The sequence below is a fragment of the Ornithodoros turicata genome, chromosome 10 (genome assembly GCF_037126465.1).
Source record: "Ornithodoros turicata isolate Travis chromosome 10, ASM3712646v1, whole genome shotgun sequence".
Classification (NCBI taxonomy): Eukaryota; Metazoa; Arthropoda; class Arachnida; order Ixodida; family Argasidae; genus Ornithodoros; species Ornithodoros turicata.
In genome coordinates, this window is record NC_088210.1 from 22,707,561 (window position 1) to 22,731,313 (window position 23,753).

Here is a 23,753-nt window from a genome sequence, read left to right on the forward strand (position 1 = left end):
ATCTTAGCCTCGTGCGTTTTTGGGCGATAGCTTCGTATTTTTCAAACGGTACCTGAAAAGAAATTTCGGTCAAAGGAGGACCGACAGTTTAGAGCATCGTTGGGAAGGAAAGGATAAAATACCAGGGAAGGGAAGAGGAGCCAAAAAGGAGGGAAGCGAGAAATTAAAAAGAAAAAAACAGATATATATATATACATATAAAAATTGGCAGAAGGGGAGGAGGCAAATAAGGGTGGGGTGGAATTAGGGAAAGGAAGATGCTCGCGAAATTACGGTGACGTCCAGAAAGGGTGAGGAGGGCTGTGCGCGGGAGCTCTTTCTCGATCGGAGTAAGCGACTGGTGGCGATTGGACTCTCTGCTGTGCTTCACGGGCGAGCCATTTTAAAACCGTGGATGCGTGATTGCCATCTTTTCGGCGCTGGACGAAACCCTTGGCGTGGCGATTTTTCTCCCAAGTGAACGTGTGTCGGACGAAACGGTGCAGCATGCGACGTGCGATAGGTTGCAGCCAGGACTGTTGGAGAGAGTCTGGCGGTGGGACGTCGTCGCTCGCGGCTGCGTCGCTGCGTTAGATGAACAGACAGACGGTTGGATTTGGTGGTGCTTGTGCGTGGAAGAGCCGTGATTGTGATTCCTTGTTTTGTCGGATGGTGACGTTAGTTTTGTGCTCTGGTTTTCGCAGAAGTCTTCGAGGACAACGTGCGACGTCGTAACACCTGACCTCGAGTGTCACCATGAGTTGACGTGGATGGAATCTGATCTGCGACCACTGCGGTAACAGCAGGTGACGCGCTTTCATTCTTCGAGTGTGATTCTCAGGCTGTGCAATATGCTTCCGAAATACGTAACGGTGTTCTTTTCTTGTGGTATCTTTTTTTTAAAGGCTAACGATAGCACCTGGTTTTTCGCAACGCGGGCTTTGTAGTCAAGATGCTGTGATTTCCCGCTTTATAAACCACACGTTATTATTATAATGATCATCATTTTTCGTTGGCGCATATACTTCGTGCTGCACGTGCGCTTCGAGTATTAACCCTAATTTGCAGACAATAGAAGTCGCGGATCGCAACAACGGCACACATTTTGTGTCGGCGACCAATTATACGTGGGTCACGACAACGTTACCGACCGGGTGCCACTTCATCAAACTATGAATCCTTGCACCAGGGAACAACCGACGCTACACAACATGGCTTAGTAGCGGCCATTTCGTATGTTGCGCTCATGATGTTCTGCTGCCGCATTTTCCAGTGGAAAGTGAATATTTCAAACAGCATCGGAAGTAATCCCCATATCATCGTCATCATGTATTTCTCTCTCTCTCAAGCAGCATCGTAACTTTTGATATACTTACTTTTGAATATACTTGATTGCATATTTTCTTTCTCATTTTCCTCCACTCCACGACTGATTCATCACAAGATGCGGTTTTAAACGCTTCACGTTTACAATATTTGTTGGATAAGCGAGCGTTTATTAGCCGCATGTAGCTTTCTAACTTGGTTAGTATATGTAAAGTAATTTACCTTTGTCTTGCGGCCAGCATCTTTCCAAGAATCGATCAAATATATGAATATGTTCTCTCCGTTAGTGCTGGCCGTGTAACGAGAGCTATAGTGCTGAGAAGGACTCGCCACACACGAAGACTTGCAGTATTGACTGTATCATGCCGTGTTGTACGTTTTCCCGATTGGATATTTCCGACGTACGTATATAAACTTGGGAGCGCTGCCACCCAAGCAGCACAATGTACTGAAAGTCGAGTGCATTGGGGGTGGACGGTATGTGTCTTATTAAAGTTCTTTAGTTTCACGGGTCTGCTCAAGGTCTTCCACCTACCCGTCCACCCCCATTGCACTCGACTTTCAGTACATTGTGCTGCTCGGGCAGAAGCACGCCGCTAGATGGACCGCGCTCTATGCGTATTGCTGCTCGGGTTTGATTACGTCATAGCACTGCCTCCGTACCGCTAAGATGTATTATTGAATGGTTCTCTCACTGCTTCCCACTACCAGAAGAGAAATTTAGAAGAGTATAGAGTTCGTAAAAACAAAATTTCTTGGTTTTTAAGAAAGATAAGACGAATATCAAAAGCGTTTGGTGGTGAACTACCCGTTCGATATTTATTTCCCCGCGTTTTTACAAATTGCAGACGTGGCATGTTTGCCATTCGAAACACTTCAAGCAAATACGCGTTCTATAGAATTAATTTCAAAGCATCGGCGCGATGCCCCGACGCCAGCTCAACAAAATGACGGAACGGAGTATATGGGCAGTGCATATAGGAAAGAGCTGATTCTTAGTTTTCCATAATTCGCCGAAACAAATCTGGAAGCTGTAAATTTCTGCCTCGATTTTTGAGCATGGTCGGTGGTGCAACAACAAGAATAAATGATGGAAAAGTGATGGTGACATGGGATGTTTCCCATGGGATGGGATGGGATGGGATGGGATGGTGGTGCATCTTACCTCAAACCTAGCTTCACCGCATAACACTCTCCTGACAAAATCCTGTGCAGCATCGGCGGCATTTTTGAAACATACGGGCGAAGGAAGCTATCAAAGATCGAAGGGAGTTGCAGAATTGGTCGGGTGCCGAATTCAATTGCTCCATATTTTTTTAAATTCTACTACTGTAATTCACTTAATTTAATTTAATTTACTTGTCAACTTATCAAAGATCAGCGAATAGCGTGATGTTATCCATTTCCGAGGGATAACGGTTTTGGCATATCGTGTTCGATGAAACTCCCCAATCATCATAATCATCATCATTCAAATGAAGTTGTTCGCTATCCGGTCCGTTATCAAGACCCATTTCCATCTACAGTGAACCCTCGTTAATATGACCCCCGATAATCTGACATACGCGCTTTACGACCATACTCCTGGGGAACAATGCAGTGAAACATCTGCAATCCCCCCCGTTAATATGACAATTCCGCATTATGACCAAAATTTTCGGGAACGACCATGGTCATAATAAAGAGGGTTCACTGTATACTAAAACTCTTCTTCTTCTCCTCCTAACTGGATGGTATCTGGAGCCATGTGGTCTCCCAAAACTCGTTTTTACCTCCTTGGGTTACCACGTACATAGTTCTCGCCGCACGCGACTAAGATTGTTATTCCGACTCTTGGGGTCCCGTGCAACAAGAGACGCGGACCGGGCACTTCTCCTCGCAGACAAGCCAACAATGCAAAGCCCTCCTGTTGACTGGTGGCATTACAGGGGGGTCGGACCATAGGTATTAAGAGCTGTTGTCCGGGTACGGTTCCTCTTCGACGTCCACGCGACCGCTGGCTGGGGCCTGGAGGCATATACGGACGTCTTTGAAGAGCTCGGTAAAAAGTGCGAAGGGAATGCAGAAAAAGGGATCTGTTTACACCACACGTTTGCATTCTTCGTGGCGGTGAGCAAATTGCTCGCACACGACAGTTTCTTTGAGTCGCCTGTCGTGTGTGTATGCGTACTTCCTAAGAAAGATTTAGCCGGGGCGTTGTAAAAAAAAAAAACACGTCCTCTCTGACGCAACAAGAACCTTTGTGCAGCCGCAGGTCATTGAGGTTTCTTCATGCTTGTGTGCAGGTTGATAAAACAAACGGTATGCGCTCTTTTATAGCATGCTGAAGCACTTCAGGGATGACTTTTTTGTTTCTTCTTCGCCTAATGCGACTTCTACAACTATATAGGGAAGTAACTACTGCTAAAGAGTACTACTATTACAACTAGTACGAGTACTACCACTAAAGAGCAAACTACTATGTGAGCCAATTCAGTCGGCTTGGTAACAGTACTGAAGCATGTTCCGATTTGCTAATCCCTGCTGCTTTCCCCTTTTTCACGTAACCTTAGGGTGCTGAAAAGAGGAAAAAATACATATAAACTACACGTGCTTCATTACCGAGACGAACCAAATGGTGTGTGTTTGCACGCGGAAGGTTTCCTTGTAACCTATAACTTGAAGCCGTCTTTTGATGACACAAGCAATGTTATTAAGCGGGGCTTTCGTAGTATGCAATGTAAGCGAGGCATTATGCAAGGTTTTCACTATTTTTTACCACAGCAGCACTATACAATCGTCTAATATTGAATACTAGAAAGATATCAAAGAAATCATAGCCTGCTGTATACCTGAAAACGCCGCGTCTTTATGTCCATTTGTTAGTTGTGTCATACATACTATTATACGCTGTTTTTTTATGTGTTTTTGCCGTCACCCAATAAGCGATTGAGCTTTCATCGTATTCTTCTTTATTTTTGTTTCTCACCCTCTACAACTACCATTTACAAGAATACATAAGCGGATCAGAACGCTGCGCCGTTAGTTTAAACAGGGATGTCTATTACACATCCATACTGTAACACTGTTCAGCCAAAAGAAACAATTAAACACCAAATATAAAGTACAATTGTTACATCCGCTGCACAATAATTTGAATAGATAGCCAGAAAGAAAGAGAGAGAAAGAAAAAATAGACTGCACGCGACGGAACGTCAACACGGGCCACATCCCTATACCATCGTATTCTCTGGTAAGGATATCACAAGCGTTGCTGGCGTCGTGGTGACGGTTATAAGGGGATATGCAGGCGGAGCAGCAAAAACGGTTATGCCTAACACGTAGACGTACCGTATAGTAGTAATTACCTAATCACTGGCTGCTGCCCACACACGTCAGAAAACGTGAGACAACCAGCAGCAGCCGCGCTGCACCCATGCTCAGCGCGACACCTCCAGGAAGAAGACAGAACCCGGGACGGCGCAACAGTCGAGAAGAAAAGCGGTGCCCAAAACACGTATATGATCGATCACAATATGTCTTTTATTGCACATTTGACATGGTGGGCCTAACAAGGGATCCACCTGCATTCATGTTGGTATACACGGCGTGTATATATGCCTTTGACACAACACGACAGACGCGACAGCGTCGTTCTACACAGAAGCAACATATAGGAACGTGCGGGAAATCGGCCCATTTTATCATCATCTTCTCTGACCATCAAAGTATCATTAATCTCGTTCCCGGTTCCGTTCGGGAGGCGAAATCGACCTCGAACTTGACAGGCCGTCGAGAGAAAAAAAAAAGAGAAAATACACCGCTTCTGCTCGTGCAGGGCGACAGATGTCGCTATCTATAAGCTCGTGTATAGCTGCGCTTTTGCGTGCGAGGCATAACATGCACTGAAAGCCAAAGCAGTTTGTTCACGATATTTATGTCCTGGCCCCTTTTTTTACTGGAAGCGACAAAAAAAAAAAAAAAAAAGTAACGATGCTGGGCATCAAACACTGTTCCGGAAATATCGACACTTCGACCTTCGACGAGTCATGAAGTCTCGTGATCTGTCTGTCTGTCTGCGTCGACCCGCCCTCCATTTGTCACGTGATGCGTGTGACTTTCTTCTTTGTCAGTTATATTGAAGAAAATGTTCCATAGCTTTATGTTATTGTGCAAAATGGACATGTATACTTCAAGTATAGAACGTGAACTGAAGAAAATCTCTACAATGGTTAGGCTGGAAGATCGACAATTCTTCTGGGGTTCATATCACAACTACAGAAACGGGAATAAATCTCGTCATCATCGCGATCAAAACAGCAACCCATCATGATGGCGTTGTATACTGACGATATGGGCACGGCTTCGCCAACGCCGGTTAACTTTAAACCAAGATCAAGTGTCTCTAAAACTTGAACTATTAGCCGTCAATTCTTTCTCAATAACTTTTGTTAGTGACGTAAGGTGAATTCCAGTACCACTAGCTTAACGTTAGAGAAAGAGGCTTGATCGCGGATCAGCTCTTAACCGGTGTTGTTGAAACTTGTCCATAGCCTTTCATAGTAAAAAGGTGTACAATTTTGAAACTGCTAATAGATCTTTTGAAAAGCAGTATATAAGGTGTCCAAGGAAAATGACACCTTCATGGATGGAGTTGGACGGACTAAAAATAATATTGAGAGGTTGAACTTGTCACCTGACAAGTTCTGCTACTCCGGGAATGTAATGGGAATGGGAACCACCGTACCTCCCGCATGCTTAGCTGCTGTTGGTGTATCCCTCACGTGTATCAATTATACGTCGATTTATGTAAATCCACATGATTGTTGGCGTCCTGAAGGTCAGAATGATGCACTCTTGCACGCTCAGAACAGAGCTTCACCACCTTGCATATAGCACGTTGTCTGCCAACCATTGCCACGAATTATAGGGTTATCGCTCCTGATTTGAAGAGAGAGAGAGGGACGTACGCCTTTGTGTAGCAATTATCATAGTGTATCCAAATTGATACAGGCATAAGGCGTATGCCCACAGCGCTCTTCGAATGATGATGACTGAAAGAAAAAATGGGGATTGTAGCCCTCATCACGAGGGCCGGCTACCCCACACTCTTAAAAATGAAGTTCACCGCATAGCACGCTCTTAGCCAACCATAATCTGGAATGATATCGTTATCTGCCCTGATTTGCTGAAAACGGGAGGCGTACGCCTTTTTGTGACACTTATGCTGTTCATAATTCACAGAAGAGGCGTACGCCGGATAACGATATCATTCGAGATGATGGTTGGCTAAGAGCGTGCTATGCGGTGAAGTTCATTTTTAAGCGTGCAGATCACCTAAGGAAAGGAAAGGAATCAGAAGCGGTAACCCTATCATTCGTGACAGTGGTTGGCGGACAACGTGCTATGCGGTGAAGTCCTGTTCTGAGAGTATAGAAATGAACTTCACCGCATATAGCAGCTCTTAGCCAAGCATCATCTCGAATGATAGCGTTAACTGCCCTAATTTCTATTAAACGGGAGACGTACGTCTTTTTTGTGAATTGTGAACAGCACAAGTGTCACAAAAAAGGCGTACGCCTCACGTTTTCAACAAATCAGGGCAGATAACGATGTCATTCGAGATGATGGTTGGCTAGGAGCGTGCTTTATATGCGTTGAAGTCAATTTTTTTAGGAGTGTGGGGCTAATGGCAAATGATATATGATTTATTCCCGTATTAAGCATTTAAGTTGCACACTTCACTCGTCGATGTTCCGATAAAGTTCATCGTACACTCTTAAAAATGAACTTCACCTCATAGCACGTTCCTAGCCCACCGTCATCTCGAATGATATCGTTATCTGCCCTGATTTGTTGAAAACGGGAGGCGTACGCCTTTTTGTGACACTTATGCTGTTCATAATTGTCAGGAAAAAGGCGTACGTCTCCCGTTTTCAACAAATCAAGCCAGATAACGATATCATTCGAGACGATAGTTGGCTAGGAACGTGCTATGAGGTGAAGTTCATTTTTAAGAGTGTACATCTACAGTGTAGTGCATTCTCCCTTCATATACGCATTTTTCTTCAGTTGAGTGGTCAAGGGCTCACATTCAAAGTATGCAGCCTCATATTGAGTACTATATTGAGATACGTTAAGGAGCCCTTCAGAGTTCTTTGGTCTGCGGCGAAGTTCTCGAACACAAACAGAGCGCTTCTGAGATCATGCAGCGGTTCAGCGCGTCTGTGCTGCTGATAAAATCCTCCAAATAGCGAAGCTACCAGACCTTCTATATTTGTGGCCCTAGAGCGGGAACCTTTCCGTTCCGTCTTTCCAATGCGCGATTTGAGCGGAGGAATTTTAGTAGCGAAACACATACACTATCAATTAGAGTCCCTCAAAACAAAACGTCGCGAAGAATGCAAGTTGTGTGCATGGCACGCTGCATGCATGAAAATCCGACGTTTTCGAAATGGGTCGGAAAGGCCGGATGGGATGGCTTCTGGCAGCCTTTACAAAAGGTTTCATTCCTATATTGCGGGAGACCGAATTTGGATTGTCGGGAGGACGAAAATATGAAATCAAAATACGCGTCCATGCCATTCGACATGCCGCGTCTGTTTGTAAATGCGGGCTGGATCTGGAGCGTGGGTCGACTATTTTGGGCGCGGGCTCAGAAAAGTGGGAACCAATTTTTGAGAGCGAGCGTCAGACAATGGGCTCCTCAGCCACCTATTTCTTCTGGCTGACTCATATCACGCAGACCTTGCAGTTTCAAATTACGCTGTGTCCCATTAAGAAGGGGGGCGGGGGGTATATCTTCCATTACCCCTTTTCCTTCCTCGGGTGTAAGACATCCAATGCGACCAGGTGTGTATCAGGACGAATGAGATACATGATGATTGTTTTCGGAGGATTTCGTGAAGTCTGAACTTAGGATACGAGATTGCGTCGAAAATGCGAAACTGTTAAAGATCGCTTCCAAAATATGGCTCACAGATATAGCTTTGCAGTTATTCACCCTCTTTATAGGGTTTGTCACACGCTCCTCATGATGGCGGTCAAATTTAAAAGTTCGTTCCCGTGCTAATGTGCGCATTATTTTCTGTACATTTTATGTTTCCCCATCTCCTTTTGTTTTCGTGTACCGTGCGCAGTTCATCATTCGTCTATACCCTATCTTGCTAACCCAAAAGAGACAAAAAAAAATCTGCTTATTTCTTATAACTTACACATTTAGGAGCTGTCGTTCAACAGTTGATTACTGTTGACCAGGGGTGAGCAGTAATAGTAATTATGATTCTATTTATATCAAAATTTTGCAGTATTTCTCCGCTATTACGATGCTATTTCTGTCATACTTTAGAGTATGTCTATATTATGTATTACAATACTCATTCTAGAATGTATTTGCATATAGTATATTCTAGTACACCAAATTGAAGTATTATAATGCTGTAGCACTCTTAAAACAAGTCTTCACAACATGACACGGAAACATAAAGCACTCATGATTGGTGGAAAGTGCGGGCGCGTATGCCTTTTGCGACACCGCCACATGTAACAATTAACTTAACTGCATAAATGTAACAAAAAAAAGCGTATGCCTCTCGTATTCAACGCACCAGGAGCGTGTTATTCAGTGAGTTTCTGTTTTAAGAATGCAGAAGATGTAATACTTAGACTCACCTGCGAACTTTATCGCTAACTTTCCGAAGCACTGTGTCTCTATGGGTGTGTTCGTTTATTAAACTCGCGCGACCTGCGAGTCGGAGTCGTGACGTATGAGAGCCATCGGTCGTCATCGACTCTAGCGACCCACCTCGAAAGGAGAGTCGCTGCGAGTCGACTCTTGAGCACCTCTACACTCTTAAAAATGAACTTCACCGCATAGCACGTTCCTAGCCAACCATTATCTCGAATGATACCGTTATCTGCTGTGATTTGTTGAAAACAGGGGGCGTACGCCTTTTCTGTGACAATTATGAACAGCATAAGTGTCACAAAAAAGGCGTACGCCCCCCCGTTTTCAACAAATCGTAGCAGATAACGATATCATTCGAGATAATGGTTGGCTAGGAGCGTGCTATGCGGTGAAGTTCATTTTTAAGAGTGTAGTGTTGAATCCTCGAATTTTAGAACGGGAGTTAGTGTCACGTGGGCGACGTCATGAGAGCCGCGCCGCGGCATTTTCGCCCACCAAGAGTCTACTCTCTCGGCTCTCGAGTTGTTCGAGTCGCATAAACGAACGCAACCTATGTGTTATTGTTATAGGGAGAAAATTTTTTTGCACTAACAGGGAACGCTCTTGACCGCATGTAGCACGCTGTATGCCAGTCATCATCGCGTTTGATATCTGCCTGTCTCCTCGATAAGCTGAAAAAGCGATACGATTCTGAACCTTGGTTGGCCTATAGAACGGCTTATGCGACGAACAGCGCGCTATACCTGTTAGTACCAAAAATGCGCACTCTAGAACTCATTGTTTACCCCTACACTCAGATGCCACGAATGACAATGTTATCGATTGGGTAAGCCTTTTTTGTGGCAATTTGGATATATGATACGCAGTACCTAAAGTACTTTTGGGGTACTTTTACTTTTCTTCAAGTCAACCTGCTTAGGAATACTTTCTATTTTACTTCTACATGTTTCTATACTTTTGCGTTGAAATACGTCAAGTATCCTTCTGTCAGCCTTGCTATAGTTCGCTGTATACGACAAAACCGGCACATGCTTTCAGCCTGCCACCACACTCTTAAAAATGAACTTCACCGCATAGCTCGCTCCTAGCCAACCATTATCTCGAATGATATCGTTATCTGCCCTGATTTGTTGAAAACGGAAGGCGTACGCCTTTTTTGTGACAATTATGAACAGCATAAGTGTCACAAAAAAGGCGTACGCCCCCGTTTTCAACAAATCAGGGCAGATAACGATATCATTCGACATGATGGTTGGCTAGGAGCGTGCTATGCAGTGAAGTTCATTTTCAAGAGTGCATGGTGTTCGTTGTGGTGTGGAGGTTCATCTAGAGGCGGAGCCTATTTTGTACCACTATGCACGTGCGTAATGTACAAAATAGGCTCCGCCTCCCGTTTTCAACGAATCAGGGGCGAGAACTTGTTATTCGGGATGATGGTTGGCCAGGAGCGTGCTGTGTGGTGAAACTCATTTTTAAGAGGGCACGAATGATAGGGTTATCTTCGGATTTGAAGAGAGAGAGGGCGTACGCCTTTTTGTAGCAATTATCATATATCCAAATTACTACAAAATGGCATACGCCCCCTCGCTCTTCGAACCAGAAGCGATAACCCTATCATTCGTGGCAATGGTGGGCGGACAACGTGCTATGCGGTGAAGGTCCGTTCTGGGAGTGTGGTCTCCGTATAAAGAGCTAAAAGCCGTGGTATGAAAACGACATGTTATACTTGAGAGTACTTAATAAGTACTTCAAGTACATTTCTCACTACCTCATACTTGACTTCAAGTATTTAGCACCGGCAGGACTTTTTCCTGTATTTAAAGTACATATTTTCGCAAGTACTTAACACTTTACTTAAATTACCTTTCCTGGTACTTTGCCCATCACTGCCAAGGTTGTACACGACCATAGACTGGTCCGTACAAGTTCATCCGACTTGGCACAACGTTTGGGTGGATGATGAACGTGAGCACACCGGCTGGTTCGTAAGACTGACCATTTGCCGAACAACGTGGACGCAAAGTGGCCACTCAGACATTCACGACGTTGTGGGCCTCACTGACGTTTGAGTAGTCTTAATAGTCCTCGTAATAACCCTAAAGGCCCGCGTGATCGCAGGAAACACCCACGTAAGGTCGGCTTGCAACGAGAGCACGCGCAAGATGCTATCGCGCTCTGTGTGTGCCTCCTTGAAAAATGATCGTGAATTTCTGCCCAGCATGTTTTTCGTACTCAATCTGCGCATGCGCAGAGCTTTATGTATACTGGTGGGGTGTAATGCCACGAAGAAGGCAGTTTTCGAGTGATGTCTTCGTTTTCAGACGGCGTTAGGGCTGTTGATATCAAGTGCCTGTCAGCTCGTCGTCCTACACTCTTAGAAATGAACTTCACCGCATAGCACGCTCCTAGCCAACCATAATCCCGAATGATATCGTTATCTGCCCTGATTTGTGGAAAACCGGAGGCGTACGCCTTTTTTGTGACACTTATGCTGTTCATAATTGTCACGCAGATAACGATATCATTCGAGATTATGGTTGGCTAGGAGCGTGCTATGCGGTGAAGTTCATTTCTAAGAGTGTAGTATGACACTGCAAAGCGGAAAACAATTAGGAGCTGCCTCTTTTCACATAGGACATGCGTTTTTCAATATAAATAACGAAAAGTTGCCAATACCGACTGACTGCACAAGACTCCAGCTTATTATACACTCTTAGAAAAAAAAAAAAAGTGCAGCAGTTACACCTTCTACCGGATATACTAGTTGTCGCATGTTGTACCTAAAAGGTTGCAAAATTCTACCTGCTACCTACGAATTACCGGGTTACCGGTAATTACGGGTTACCGCTTCTGATTCGGTGAGCGAGGGGGACGTACGCCTTTTTGTAGCAATTTGGATATATGATAATTTCTTTTACCACCTTTTCACACCCTTTTTTCTTAGAGTGTACTCCACAAGAGTAGGAAGTATTCCGAACCGATTGTAACGACATCGCCGAATGACACTGACGCGCCTCTTGCAGTGGCGCATCCATAGATGCTGCACTCATAACACGGTTTTCGCAGCCGTTGGTGGGCCTGGCCACCCTAACTTCAGGTTTTCATCAGGGTCTGTTCAGAAGTATAAGATACAGTATATGTCCACAGGTGCGGGATCTTATTTCAAGAAAGCGGCAATGGACGCTGGAAGACTTGTGCTTGCTGAAGAATAACGTTCTGATCTCAAAGCTACGATGTCTAGGGTTGCTCAGCCCGTACTAGCTTTATCGTTGCATGCTTATTTTGGATGCGACGTACAGGCCCTGTGACGAGCCTATCGACAACCCCTGAGACATGGACGAGTATATACCTATGTGAAGTCAGCGTAATGCAAGCGTCACCGCTCTCGTCGAGCACATATGCCGATATCAGTCACAGAGTGCGCTGCGACCTTGTGAGCGCTGCATGCCTTCCTTACGTAGCGTCAAAGGGCTCAAGCTACGAATCCAAAGCAGCGTTTAAATGCAGCTTGACATATAAACGGAACGCGACGATGAAAAATGTGCATGATTCGTGTTATATAGGCAAGGAAAATTCGGCAAGGACGTACAGGTAGGAAATAACGTTCGGTTTGGAGCCACGGAGCCGCAAGCATGCTATAGTTTTATCTAAATCCAATCCAGTTCTTCGGTTTCTCTTGTCATTCGCTTGATGGTTGAAAGAGATCTGATCACATATATTCTGGATACAATGGCGCCACTATATAAAAAGTTCGCAATGCGTGCTTCAGCGTGACGCAGCCAGCCCTGTTCAGAACGTATTCAATATTCCCGATACACATACAAGCCTCTGTCCTTGGCTTGGTTATGACTGCGTGGGCGTGCTTTACAAGGCAGAGCGGAAGTGTCGTACGTGGGTCTGCAGCCAATCAAAAGAAGATGCAAATATGTAATCTCGCGGTAGTTGTACATATTCCTTAATACAGCAGGTGACATAATAATAGGTGACAAAATGGCAGAGAGAGAGAGAGAGAGAGAGAGAGGAATAAGGCAGAAAGAAATTCGAATAACGAGTAAAAAAATGTTTATGTGTGCGTTGCCATAACAGTTTATACTTGCAATTTCCTGTTTTTAATACGTCCGCTACGCTCGTGTGTTACCTTGTGTCTTCTTTTTTTTTTTCTCTCTCTCTCTCTCAGCGTATCGCATTTTCCTCTTTTTTATGGACAGAATAAGACGACTCGGTGTACGAAGACAGATGGGTTGGAATATAGTCGTATCCCACACTTCGAAGTTCACTCGTTTGATATATAGGCACCACGCTGAGAGAAAAATACCAAGTGTCGACGTCGTCGGTAAATCATACGGAGGTCGGTAACGTTATACGCCGAAAGTTATATTTTGACCTCCAGTGTACTTAGAACCTTGTGTTTTCGGGTTTTATGTGCGAATCATTTTTAGACACCCGGGTGAGCAAAACTCTGCTTTTACGTTCGGAGCTGTAAAATATGGTAACATCAGCCGACATCGGGTGGAAAATAATAGTAATTAAAAATGAGCACGAAATGCCGAGTGGCTGTTCCGAATGCTCAAAGCTTAGCAGTGCAGTGCAGTGATCGTCAAGGTACTTCAAAATTGTACTCAAAGTGAAGTACCAAGTACCTAGCATCTGTTGTACTTTAACTACATGGCAACGTACTTTAAAGTACTAAAAAAGTACAGGTACATTACAAATTTAGGTCGTATTGCAGGACATTTCAACAGTTGGTAGTGAGAAAAGATGAGGTAACCATGTTTCGACTGCTACATTTAGAAAGCCTTTAGAAAGCATTTTTGTTAAGTATTATTTAGAAAACGTGGATAGTTTACAGCTGACTCATTAATATGAACCGAGAGAAATTATTTTGCGACCAACAATCGCCAACGAGTATACCTGAAAGGAAAGTACTGAAGAAAGTACTTAAAGTATACAGTGCAAAGTACACGAATTGAAATGTACTTCAAAGTAAAAGTACTGGGAAACTTACGTGAAGTAGTACTTGAGTACTTGGTATACTTCAAGTACTTCCCATCACGGTTACCATTCTCCAGTGCCCGCTGAATCTGCATCTTGCCTATAGTTGATTTTCGGGGTTCTGTTTTTTTTTTTTTTTTTTGATCATGCAAATTGGGGGGGGGGGGGGGGAACTGCTTTTTACCGGGTTTAACCTCAAAACCAAATAATCACAATATGGCTCAAAACACCAATGAGAAGGGAAAAACCTGGCGTTTCGATCCTGTCTCTACAGTGCTATACATCGATGGCGACGAGAACATTATTCTATCAGCAACCATTTATATTGCATTTCGCTTACTCCGATTGGCTATATACGTGAAGGAACAACGAAATTTCATTACTTAATTCACTGAACACACCCGACATGTGCGATGACCGCACAGTTGCCGCATCTTTCGCCAGAAGGTTTTCGAAACGCGCACACACAGCGTGATTGGCAGGCCACGGGTCCTGGCTGTTTTCCAAGAATCTTGTGTCATACATAGGCCCGGGCTTCACAAAGGCGCAACAGCGCGTCAACTCGGGGAGGGGAGAGTCACAAAAATTGCGAGTGCCCGCAGACTTTGTACAGGTTACACGTTCCCGAGAGGTTTCAACGCGCGTCTTGGGTGTCAAAATGGAGAGTATAGAGTCAAAACCCAAGAAGAAAAATGGGGTCTTCTGTCGATCGAAATAGCGTAAACTAGCGGGAGGGAGAGAGAGAGGGGGGGGGGAGGGAAAAAGAAAGACATCATTCTCGGCGTCACTTTCAACCAGTAATTGGTGACAGAGAGACCGCGAGCGTGGCGTCTGTTTCGAAGCTGTCACTGGAAAAGTCTTCGGTTGTCGACTCGTGACTTTCTGCTGAGCTGTGTGGCGACCGCTGAGGAATGGGGAAAGGCCGACGAGGAGGAAAGGAGGAGAGCTCTTATATGGTCACCGCCAGTATAGACCTTGTTTATGCATTTTTTTGGCGAAGATGAAGGCGACGCAGTCAAATCTCGTGACTGGTAGTACGTAGCGAGTGGGTTAAAAGCCGTGCCTTTATTTGGAGGAAGCGCGTTCGCTGAAATGAGAAGTGAAAGCTGACGAAAAAGAAGGTCTGCTCTATGTACATACTGCTCGGGAAGGGGTTACTGACTCGATCTGTCGTGCTGCGTCAGATTTGTTCGAGCATTGGGGGGTCTGCTGTGGCGCGGAGCACAGCATTCTTCTGAAACATCACCGAGTGTGATTTATACGGGGAGAGCACTCGAGTTATGCGAGACGCGGTTATATCAAATATATTTACGCGTACTGAACACCTATTTCGAATCCCGCATTTCGAACACAAGAATTGAACAGCAGAAACAGTGAGGATGGGGGAAAAAAATCTTGAAGCCGGCGACGCCTGGCGGGTCGTCGGTAAGCCGCGTCCGCGCAGCGTAGTGGTTTAGCGCACTTGACGGCCAATCAAAGGAGCGTGGTTGGATTACCTCAGCTGTGCAGCTGTTTCGACGGCTGCTATTATTCAGTCTGTCCTTTTTGAGGACAGGCTCAGGACAGGCTCAGGGTCTTTGAGACTTGTGTGTTCGTCAGTTTCTCTGAGCCTCAGAACAGTTACTTTCCATAAGTAACAACCATCACCTGTTACAGTTCATTTACAGTAGTATGCTTCATTTCTCCTGTTTTCTTAGTTTCGTGCATCGATGAAACAAACCACTATCTCACATCCCGCGACTGCGTGTCCGAACAGCTTGACGTCGATAAAGACTCGAAACAAACAAACAAAAAAAGAAAATATTCAGACGCGACCAGTGGCATGCACACTTTTTCTTTCTTTCTTTTTTTTTTTTCGCGATCTCCTATATTTCGCTTGCTTTTCCGTGTTCGTCGTAACAAATTACTCGTATAAAAGTCTGTAACGTGTTCGCATCAATAAACAAAAGCAACCAGTTCTATGACGCTTTTTCCTTTTTCTTTCTTTTTCTTTTCCGTGTAGACACGTCTGCCTAATAATCTTGTACTGGAGCAGATTCTTCCTCGTCTCTATATGCCGTTCGTGTAAAGTGGCATAAGTAGAAATTATAATAATTAAGAGTACAGGGCATCCTTTCTATAATCGGATGTTAATCTGCGTGCCGTTTTTGTTCGACGATTCCGCGCGCTTCGTGTCCTTGGTTTCTTCCTTCCGTGCCGAACTATAAGAGGGGAGGTTACGAACACGGTTCCGCGCATTTTTAATGGGATGCTTTGGCGCGAATTTCTCTCCACAAGCGATCGTTTGCTTCGAAATGCGAGAGGTTGTTGAATATACTTTGCGCATACCGACTATGGCTCCGGTCTCAGGAGATATAAAAGGACGAAGTTCCTCCAAGAACTTCGTCTTTTTATCTTGCGCAGCTCGCATAAGAGTTGACGTGACGCCATTCATTGATTTGTTGAAAACGGGAGGCGTACACCTTTTTTCACTTTTGCTGTTAATAATTGTCGCAAAAAAGGCGTACGCCTCCCGCTTAGAAGTCGACCCAGTACGCACATTCCCCTAGGGCGTCAGTCGTGACGTTGCCCACCTCTGTGAAGCCCTTTCGCCATCACCACTACCACCGTCATTTTTAAGAGTGCAGGAACGTGCATTGACACTTGTACGAAGAGACACACACAGCAGTCACAAATAGTCGGGGCAAAATGGAGGAAGAGAAAAATTAGAGGAAAAGCAGGGGAAAAAAGTGAGAAAGAAACAGAGAAACAACAGAAACAGAGGCACAAAAGTCTAAACTTGCCGTCAGCGCCAATTTCACACAGGAACGAGACCAAGGCACGCAGCGCAAACTGCCTTTGTTGCGGGAGTCGCGTACCCAAAACCGTAGGCCTCTACAGGGGCTCGCGACCCTAGACAGGCGGACCCGCGCGAGGCTCAGTAGGAATAATAGAAATAACGGCGGAGGTTTCTCTGGTCATCTATACACAGTTAGTCTTTTCCCGCTTCGCAGGCGCTGGAGCGGTGTTCAAGCTAACTTTGACGTGAGCCGGACCAGCTGGTATCCCGTAAAGAAGGGCGAAAAGATTCACGCTTTAAAACGGTGTTGCAACGTGCAACCGGAGCTTCTAGTGGTGTTTCCGGACGTGTTGGGACTGTATTTCAAGGCGGGTGGGATGGGAGACCCATCGGAAGCACTTCGCCCAGTGCAGGTTAGACCACGTGACGTGGTCGTTAAGAACCCGCCAATCAGAATCGCGCTTTCATCGACCGTAGCTATATATGGAGACGGACCACCAGTGGTAGCTACAGAGAGCCTGTGTTCGAAATCATCTGCGCAGACGCCTCCTGACTTTGTATGTGCACACGGTGCGAAGGAGTGGAAGAAGGTAATAAGCAGGTCTAATGTATATACCGTGGATGGCGCTGGCGGCAGTGGCATGTACAACAGAGGCGACGACACAAATAGAATTTATGAAAATTTCACGAATTTGTGAAAGTACGGACGGCTTCGTCTCTTCAGACAACATTAGTACGCTCGCTTTTACCTGAGGAGTTTTTCAACCGACGGTTTTCGACAAACCGAGATTTGATTTTGATTGATTTGATTTGAAGAAAAAATAAAATGGAGATTTTGGCTTCACTATACTCGTGTGAGACCCGCAACTCCACATCACTTGCATCAGTTACTTTAGTGGAAAACTGCTGGAATGATGATGCCAATCAAGAGGAGGAGGATGGAGGATGGTAAGAGGAGAATTATAACATCAACAACTCTATTGCGAGATGATGAATGGGGAGTTTCATCACCAGGGGCGATACTCTATCCCATTGATGTGAGTGGTACTCTACCACTCTCTCTCTCATATTGATGTACATGCTTCACTTTTTATATTAAATATTGTGAAGATGAAAGCGACGGCAGCATGTATTTCAGAAATGCACATCCTGCAACACGACACAACTGTTTTGTTTTTGTGCGCGTTTTTTTTTTTTTTGTATGTTTTCCCCAGATTTTGTTTGTTCTTTTTTTTTTCTCCTGTTTTTGACGTTTTCTGTACTCCTCACAAGATGCGTGACTGGTATTCAGTTTATCTCTGGTGTTATCCTGGACTGTTAAAAAGGGCTTGCCCTTTCAGTCCTATTGTACCTGTACTTTTATTAATGTGGTAAAATTCAATAAAAAGAAAGAAAGAACTTGTACCCGGAGCAAAAGAAAAAAAAACACACACCTGTAATTGAAATACTAGGAATGATCGTCCTCTAACGACAGCTGACCGCGTATTCGAATGTTGATGTAATAGCCTAGCTGCCCTTCACGAGATCCCCATATTATTACGCACGAACTGCCTCCGATAACAAGGCATGCACAGGAGAGAACACCTTGCGCAGCCATTTTACGCCGCCGTTCTTCGTATCGCATCACGAGCGATAAAACCAGTTACGTGGTCGCTTCCGCAAAAGTGAAGTCTAAAGGCAACTGGTTTCCTCCTCCCTTCTTATATGTTTCCACTTTCCGCCGAAAACAAGGACAAAGCAGGACCGTGGGAAAACGTCGAGTGACGTGGTCCTCGCCTCGCCCGCAGCGTAGAAACTCGAACGACGCGGAAAACGAACGGGTGAAGATCATGTGAGAGCAGCCAAGGAGCAAATGGTCATGCTAATACGACTCTCTCTCTCTCTTCCTCTTCTACTTGTGTTTGGAGTTGTGTGGAAAAGAGGACGCTGATGTAGGCTACGCGCCCATGGAGTCCCCCTTCCATTATTCGCTAAATTATGAGCTGGCCTGCAAAGTGGAGTTAATTCAATGGCACACGATTGCGAGAAAGAAGGAAAAACTCTTGAGAGTCTCGCAAAGACTGCAAGAGGTCGCTGCAGACGTCCTGAAAAGAGCTTGTGGGCAAGGAAATGTGGCTGTGTGCGCAGCAATGTACAAGAAGAGAGGTTGCGTGTATAATTATGTTGTTGCATGCGTTAGTGAAAAATGTTCGCATGCTATGCCACGTGTTTCTTGCGACGTTACGCGTTAGCTGAAATCTTGTTTTTAGTAAATCTCTCCCACACACAGCTGTAAGGATTGCACTACCGGTTAATTCCTCCTAATTGAAATTTTTGTTGAAACTGAGACGTTGAATTACGGGCTTTCGTGAGTCAGGTTGCGCGTTTTCAGGTGAAAAAGTCGCCGTTACAAGATATAGCGGCGTTGCAGAAGACGACATAATTTTTAGACACTCTTTTTACGGGTGTTAATTGCGATTTAATCCAACTCGACTAGAGTTAATCCAGCTCAACCGTTTATTTTTCAGGTGCCCATAAACAATGTACATGTTCTAGATATGGCCTGATCTATGACTAAATATTTATGACACGCACTTTTGTGGCGTAGCCTTCACACCATAAAAAAGGGTGTTTCGTAATACGCCCTTCTAAATGGTGTATTCTACAAAGAGCACCATTTCAAAGAGCATGTACTATATACACCGATTCAGTGGGACGTATTCTATTGGAAACACTGTTCAAGATGGGTGTTCTGAAAACACCTTTTTCAACACTGTTACAGCACCTTTCAGTTGAGTGTCCGAAATATATATAAAAAAAACTGATGTTCATTTACACAAACATCCCTTTTAACACGCTGCAAGGCGTTAAAAAATTAATCTGTAGATGTCACAGCTATTTTCTCCTTCGCGACGTTAAAGCTCTTCCTTCAGCGAAAGCGACTTTTCAAGTTTCCGATCTGACTTGTGCCACTCCAACGTCAACCAATTGGACTGACTGCATGGGAAACAGCAAACCGAACTGGAATCCCGAGGACCCCGCTGTGTTTCGCTTAACAGAACCCTTACGTCTATCAAGAAACTTTACGCCTGCGCCTTTGACCGCGAGCCAACGTACCAATGACACACGTCTCCGAGAGCATTAAACGTCACGAGGACATCCACATTAAGACGAACCGCACTATCAACGTGAATTCGGCGATCGCTTATGCTATAGCCATTACGAAATGGTACCCGTTGCTGTTAACCGACATTCCGCGTCCACACGCCTCTCCAGGCGGGGCGGGTCTCGGAGTGACAACCTCGGTCGTCCACTTTATTACCTCTCAGAATGTCCGGACCTTCTCCCGTCCGTAATCCTAGCACTTTTTTCTGCTCGGATGTATCCATCAAAGCGGTAGCTGGGACCGCCTGAAACGTCCGAACGGTAGCCGTGACGTTTTAATTCGCTGCCACTCGGAAAGTGCACCACTGCGAAGGCTTTGTCATTCTCATTTATCTTGACGTTCGTTCCTTTTACCTCGCAAGAGGACGACGTCCGCCTGCTATACACAGATTAGCCTCGTCGGGCCGCGCGCCTTTGACGCGGCTGCGTCTTCCTTCAAGATCTGTCTGTCAGAATTGAACGGACGCGTTTTTGAAACGGACGAATATCGTCCGAGGAACTCTTGGACTGGGCGTCACCTGGAAATGGATTCTCCTTGTTTCCTTTTTTTCTTCTTCTTTTTTTGTTGTCTTTATTTTGGTGCATTTCGAGCGAATTCGAGAATCTCGCTCAGAGCAAGAACGCTTTCGCAGCGGGGGATCTGCAAATCGGAATTTTTGTCGTCCGCAGAACCGCTTCGGTATATGGAGAGGAGTTCATATTTTGGTATAGCTGCGAGCGCGAGATTTGACTTTTGCTTTTTGACTCGTGTTTGATGGATAGTGGCTCTTCGTGATTGTTCCTGCGTAACCTATAGAGGAGCGCTGTTGTGATACTATATGTAGTAAATTCGTGCGCGGGCGTCGCCTTCGGAAGCTCGTATCGCTTTTTGCATCTCATTTGTCGCGAGGATCATCTTTAGGACGCCCTGGTGTTCAAATAAATAACGAGAACTGGCCGAGGCAGACCAGAATTAGGGACGACAGAAACACGTAGGCCTCAAACGCCCAGAAATTAACAAATTCAAACAACTCAGGGAAGAGAGACCGCTATTGGCAATATCGGTCCATTATTGGCCAAGATGTTGTGCTGCTTGGGATCACAAAGACCCAGGTTCGATTCCTGGCATCAGCACCTCTTTTTACTGAGTTGTATGATTTCAAATACTGTAAATGTGTTTTTTTACGAAGAAAACCACTTGATTACTGCACTTTAGTGCATTTGATGAGCAGACTACGAACATTAGAACCCACACCCGGACGCCAGCAAGAGTTTTGAGTTAACACTTTGCAAAAAAAATAATAACAATAATAATAAAAAATAAAATTAAAAAGTCTAACGTGATCCTCGATGTAGAACTGCTTCATATTCCAAGCACGAAACACACTCTGCGCGTACCAATTGATGTATATGACATGAATATAGACGACACAATAACGACCTCTCTTCATCGTACTCTCATTCTTGCGTATGGTACACAAACATCAACGCGCCAACTCCCATTGTTTAACCGAGTCGTGTACACGCATATTTTGCGGCCACGGATTCTGACGCGTGCATGGCCTTAACTGAGGCATTGTCCTTTGTCTCTCCCAAGTTGTACCTGGCTATGATGAGGTTGTCAACATAAATGTACCGTCGTTTCATTGACGTACACCATATGTGCCCGTTCCTCCGCGGGCGATTTCCGCTATCCACTCACTCCCATTGACATCCCTCAATACATACGCTCTCCCCCAGAAGAAAACCCTCGGCGCGTGGGTTTGGACTTCTTGCTCTCGTTCCGGCCACTTAATTCCCACTGACAAAGCCAGATGGATCTGTAGGAATGCCGCCTTTCATCATAAGGGGCGGGTTACAGAACGCACTGTCGGTGAATGGACTTGTCGCGTTTGACTTCCAAACACTTCATCTTTCTGCTTCGTTTTTAATCTCTAATGCAAGTCCTCTACGCCACGGACTGTTCTGTATCTACGTTCTTAAAACAGAGTTTCATCGCATAACGCGCTGGTGGAGGTTGGTTTCACCACATAACGCGCATTTGTGGAAGGCGCGTACGCTTTTTTGTGGCAATTTACGTAACCGGACTGCATTAAGTGTCACAAAAAGATGTACTGCTCGCGACACGGTTGTCTAAAATCACATGTCAGTAGTTCCGCAGACCATATTTCCTTGATCGTCATGAGAAATGTTGCTTACATATTGAACTTAAAGGTGGGGCCACATGCTGCACGTGTTTCTTACTCGAAATAAATGATCTTGCAACACGTCGAGATTTGAGATGGGATAAACCACGGGGTGCTGATTTCAGACAACAGTGTCGCACGCAGTACGTCTATCGTTTTCAACGAGTGCCGTTTTTTCTTAGTTTGTCCCCCCCCCCCCATTTGTATCGGTCGATATGTTGGCGGAAGAGAGTGAGGAGGAAAGCTCACTCCAAGGCGATATCGCGGAAGAGTATCCGAACGACGTTGGAAGAAACGCAAGGCAAGCAGCACCTCACGTGCACACGTGCAGCGTGTCGTCACACAAATAGGCTGACTCACCTTACGTGTAAATAATACTCCTAATTATTATTATAAATGCAGGAAGATTTGGTGGAAAATATGAAGGAGGTTGCCGAAATCGGGGCAGCTCCTATCCGACGAGCGGCGGAAGACGGAATATTCTGTGGAGAGCGGGCCGCATGATCCCATTCCGAGCAGCATGCCGCCCCGGACACGCATGCAGAATGCTCGGCAAGCACACATCGAGAGAGAGCAAGAGAGAAAAATTTAAGAACCGAATAAATGACATGACGTGTTTGTGACGTATCGGAATTACAGGAACGACCTTGCCCCCCCCCCCCCCCCCACCTCCCATTCCAAGCCTAAATCGTATATATTCGTCTAATCGTATTCGCCTAAGAACGGATGCCGTACGATTTGTCCTTGTTTACCACATTTACATTTGTTTACCGACAGCAGGAAATGCAGAGGATTCCTTCTCGATAGCTTCCATTGCTTTCTGATATCAGATGAATACAGCCTCGCAGACGTGACTGATTTGTGCCATATCAACGTTGGCGTCAGAAAAACAGAGAGGGTGAAGTTTTACGAACCCCGTCCGCGCACTTTCTCGCTTAGGATGTTTGTGCATAGTTTTATTGGGCCATTAAACGGCATTTACGGGTGAGGTTTCACGATGAGATAAAAGCACCGTCTTTCTGTAAACGTGAACGGGTACGATCACAAAATGAAGTCAGATTTGATTGCGCGGTCATTGAGCATTTAAAAGCAGGAATCTGTTGTCGTTGAGACCTATCTACTGTGGCACAGTAACCTGCTATCTAATGTTGCCGTACCAATGTCCCGATTAGACATGCTTAGAGTCACTAAATAAGCTACGCAAGAAACTCGAAGAATGGACTTCCAAGGAAGCGTAGCTTATTTAGTGACTCTAGACATGCCATGCTTGGGGGGGAAACGGAATATTTCGGGGGGCGGGGAGTGAAACCGCTTTCTTTCAGTTCGTTCTTTTTTCTTTTTTTTCAGCTTCATAAATATTGCTCAAAATTATCAATACTGGAGATATAAACTCAAGACACAACGTCACGTTGTTTAAGCGAGGTACCCGGGTTCGAATCCCGGTGCCGGCTGTACTGTCTGGGGTTTTTCCTGGGTTTTCCTCGGACGCTTTCAGACATACGTCGGCACAGTTCCCTTAGAAGTCGGCCCAGGACGCACATTCCCCCAGGGCGTGAGTCGTGACGTTGCCCACATACGTGAGGCCGACAACGGCAAGCCCTATCACCATCACCACCACCACCACCGTTTAAGCGATCAAGCTTTCTTTGTCTAGGTAGTAGCGTTGTCCAGTCTCTCCCTTCAACAAACCGGCGACATTATC

The 23,753-nt window shown here is 45.2% G+C and overlaps 1 protein-coding gene and 1 long non-coding RNA gene across 3 annotated transcripts in view; one reads left to right on the forward strand and one right to left on the reverse strand.

The window, feature by feature from the left end:
- The window catches only part of LOC135371073 (zinc finger protein castor homolog 1-like), a 278,514-nt gene that overhangs the window by 89,903 nt on the left and 164,858 nt on the right, over positions 1-23,753 (forward strand). For both annotated transcript variants that reach the window (XM_064605057.1, XM_064605059.1), the window contains one exon: positions 684-785. The gene's annotated coding sequence lies outside the window, so the exon portion shown is untranslated. The remainder of the gene's footprint in view (positions 1-683; positions 786-23,753) is intronic.
- Positions 1-23,753, reverse strand: part of LOC135371075 (uncharacterized) — a 198,797-nt gene that overhangs the window by 23,042 nt on the left and 152,002 nt on the right. The window lies entirely within an intron of this gene.